This window comes from Lactuca saligna, chromosome 6 (genome assembly GCF_052625555.1).
Source record: "Lactuca saligna cultivar CGN05327 chromosome 6, ASM5262555v1, whole genome shotgun sequence".
Taxonomy (NCBI): domain Eukaryota; kingdom Viridiplantae; phylum Streptophyta; class Magnoliopsida; order Asterales; family Asteraceae; genus Lactuca; species Lactuca saligna.
The window spans coordinates 173,726,475-173,730,782 of record NC_136422.1 but is presented as its reverse complement, the minus strand read 5'-3'; the positions used below and the strand labels follow the sequence as shown (position 1 = coordinate 173,730,782).

The 4,308-nt window shown below is 35.6% G+C and overlaps 1 pseudogene; it reads left to right on the top strand.

Moving 5' to 3' along the window:
* Positions 1-396: 396 nt before the first annotated feature.
* On the top strand, positions 397-3,129 carry LOC144999587 (putative receptor protein kinase ZmPK1; annotated as a pseudogene).
* The last annotated feature ends 1,179 nt before the right edge of the window (positions 3,130-4,308 follow it).

Sequence of the window (4,308 nt, the reverse complement as noted above, 5' to 3'; positions counted from 1 at the left end):
TGTGGATACGAAGACTTAGAATTTCAAAGTCGTGTATTATTTTCCTACCAAGACTTGTGGCCCATCCGTAGGTTTCTAGAATACATGTACCATATCATATAAATTTTGATATTATATTGACGCGAATGTTTTTAATTACCTAGTAAAAAGTTTTGCTTGAGTTTGTATATTATTCAATAACACGTTACTAATAACATGATTAAATTCCTTATCCTTTAATAAATCACAATTAACAAAACTATTGGTCTTTTAAAAATGGAAGCTGTACACAAGACAAATTTATCTTGAAATTGTGTTGCCGTGTGTAAGGATGCAAAAGATATTTTCAACCTAGCTTCTGTTTTTATGGTCTTCCTAGGGGTGCTCAATGTGAACGAAAGACTCGCTTATAGTAAACAAAAAATAAGAGCATTAGGTCAATCCTGCACAAAACCCTCTCATGGTTATGGTAAGACCATGTTTTCGATCGATTATTCCACTTCTAATAATCCTACCCAGTTCACTCTTCACGCCTTCTTCATCATCTTTGCATCCTAATGCCTTATCTAAAGGCTTATCAATCTCTGTTGATCACGAACATGATAATCTCGTTTCGCCAAATGGCCTTTTCACTGCCGGATTTTACAAGGTGGGCATCAACGCTTATTGCTTTTCCATATGGTTCACAGAGCCACAGGCGAAAAATGAGAATCCTACCGTAGTTTGGATGGCAAATCGAGACACACCCATTAATGGAAAACACTCCAAACTTTCCCTCCACGACGATGGTAATCTTGTTTTAGAAGATGCAGATCAGTCTACTGTTTGGTCCACACAGACAAAATCCACCAATGGTTCACTCAGTTTAAAACTTGAAGACACTGGAAATCTCGTTCTTCATCAACTTAATGGTATTCCATGCATGCTTTGGCAAAGCTTTGATTATCCTACAGATACGCTTCTACCCGATCAACTGTTCACCAAAGACTCGCAACTTGTTTCTTCAAGAAGTAGGTCAAATTTCTCTTCTGGGTTCTTTAGGCTCTATTTTGAGAACAACAACGTTCTGAGTCTTCTTTACAATGGTCCTGAAATAACAAGTGTTTATTGGCCTCCACCTTTTTTGAAAACGTGGGAAGCGGGAAGATCCACTTTCAACAACAGTAGAATTGCTAAACTCGATTCTGAAGGTAAGTTCAACTCATCTGACGAATTCGGGTTCTTTGTTTCTGATTTTGGTATAAGACGCAGTAGAATAATGAAGCTTGATTCTGATGGTAATATTAGAGTTTATAGTCTTGTTGGACGAAAAAAGTGGGAGGTTCAGTGGCAAGCTTTTTCCAATCCCTGCAAGATTCATGGCGTATGTGGAGCAAATAGTCTTTGTACTTATTCTCAAGAACATGGCAGGAAATGTGAATGTGTACATGGATACAAGAAAAAGAATCAAAGCGATTGGGCCTACGGTTGTGAGCCCAAATTTAAACCTTGCGAACAGGGAGAGGAAGATTACATTCAGCTTCATCATGTCGAGTTTTATGGTTACGATATGAGATTCCTTCAGAACAGAACCCTTGAAGCATGCAAACAAGATTGTTTAAACGATTGCAACTGTAAAGGATTCCAATTCAAATTCGATACGAATTTCTATAATTGTTATCTGAAGAATCTTTTATACAATGGATATCAGTTGGGTTTTGAGCATTCAACCTATATAAAGCTACCAAAAAACTTGGTATCATCTTTTCAACAAGCACTCGTCAATGAAATCGATCCAACTCCAGTTGTCCCAAACATATAATAATTCCGATTCCAAGATCTTATGAGAGAAAACATGAAAATGGTTCTCTAAAAGTTTTGCAATGGTTTGGGATGGTAATTGGAGTTCTTGAGATCCTCTTGATACTGATTTTTCTTTATATAGCTCGCAAAGACTCGGCTACATCTGCAAAAAGTTACTACCCCATAGCATCAGGGTTCAAAAGATTCACATACGCTGAGCTGAAAACTGCAACAAGCAATTTCAAGGAAGAGATAGGAAGAGGTGGTGCTGGTGTGGTTTATAAAGGGAAATTATCTGATGATAGAATAGCCGCAATAAAGGTGTTAAAGGAGGTTAATCATCAAGGAGAAGCTGCTTTTCAAGCAGAAATAAGCACAATTGGAAGGCTAAATCATATGAATTTGATAGAGACTTTGGGTTATTGTATTGAAGGGAAACATAGGCTAGTGGTTTATGAGTATATGGAGAATGGGTCCTTAGCAACCAGCTTGAATTCTAACAAACTTAATTGGGGAAAGAAGTTCGATATAGCAATTGGTACTGCAAAAGGGCTGGCCTATTTACATGAAGAGTGTTTGGAATGGGTTTTGCATTGTGATGTCAAACCCCATAACATTTTGTTAGATGCTGATTACAATCCAAAGGTGGCTGATTTCGGGTTGTCCAAGCTGTTCGATAGAGGTGAGAATGAGACTTCAAGCTTTTCAAGGATTCGAGGTACACGAGGTTACATGGCTCCAGAATGGGTGTTCAATCTTCCGATCACCTCAAAAGTCGATGTCTATAGTTATGGAGTCGTGATACTTGAAATGGTCACCGGAAAGAGCCCACTGCAAATGGTGCAACTTGGTGTTGATAGTGGTAGAGACCAAACGTTGGTTGAGTGGGTGAGGGAGAAGATTCGTGAACATATTGGAAGCCAAAATGGAACATGGATTGGGGAAATTGTTGATAGTAGGACGAGTGGTGAATACGATACGGGAATGTTGATTAATCTTGTGAAAGTTGCTTTACAATGTGCTGAAGAAGATAAAGATGCAAGACCTTCAATGAGCCAAGTAGTCAATATCCTCCTCCACCCTGGGAGTCATAATAGTCATGATATGAATGAAGCTTCGGTCAGTAGTATATATAATAAGGTATCATCATCAACATGACAATGATCTTCTGTAATATATTGCATGTAATTATGAACATGGTCTTCCTATGTTCATTAATATATCATATTGAATATATATGAAATAAAAGAACAACAAGAAGAAGAAATTATGGTGGTAGTAAACTTTCTTTTTATTAGTTTACGAAGAGGAAGAAAAGCTAATTATTTATACAGGAGTAGAAGTGAGGCCGATTAACATATAACCAACTTAGAGAATCTCTTATTTTAGTCACCTTATTGTTGTAATAATTTTGAGCTTTAACTAAATATCATCTGTAATGGTTAACTTTTTTTTTTTTTTTTTTTTTGATGAATTTAACATATTGATCCACATTTATCTAAAATGTTTCATAAAACCTCCTCATTTAGTTAGTTGTTTTTTTAAAGACATCAAATTTTAATATGAAATATTATCACTAGATATTAATATATAAATGTTTTATAAATGAAAACTATAATAGAAATAATTAATCAGTTTAAGAAAAAAACAATGTTTAAAACTAAAATATTATTAATGGGATAAAAATGAAATATGATTAAAAAAGAAAGGGTTAAATGTGCAAAATAATATCACCAATATATAATGAGTCATCAAAAAAATAATAAACAAAAAAGCTATAACCCCCGTAGAGTAATTATGTCTGGCAATTGAGTTGGGTTCGGGTTGGCGGGTTGACGTGTCAAAATATATTGACCAAACCCAACCCATATAACCTGTATAAGTATATGGGTTCGTGGGTTTGTGGGTCAGTAGGTCGAACCCAACTTATATAACCCATTTAATAACCAACACATTTTGAAATGAAATTAAAAAATACAAATAAAATGAAGTCATAAAGTCTTAAATATTCAACATAAAGTCACGAGTGTAGTGACAAAGAACATGGTTTGACATACAGAATTAAAGCTTGCACAATTGAACATGGTGATTTGGGTGTTTAAGAGATATATTGAATGTATATGATCTTTACAAAAACGATCTAGATCTAGACTACATAATTAACACACACTAACACATTCACTTCTATATCTCTCAAGCACACCTCTACAAGTGGACAAACCCACTATTTATAGAGGTGTTTACATGTCTCTCTCTCACTCTAACTAACAAATGGGCCTAAAGGCTACACCACCACATGCAAGTGAGTTTTACAAAAGTCAAACATTTACAAAGTCATGAATGAATAATCTTTGCAACCCCAACATTCTCCCCCTCAAAGTTAGGAATGAATGACCCACTTCAAATCTTCCAAAATCAAGCACTACGTTGTTCGAGCCTCAAAGGTGACACATGTCGAAACAAACTTCAATCTTCAATTCTTCCATGATTCTTCAATTTGGGTTCTAGGATGTGAGACCATATAATCCGAGCAACAACGAATGATCA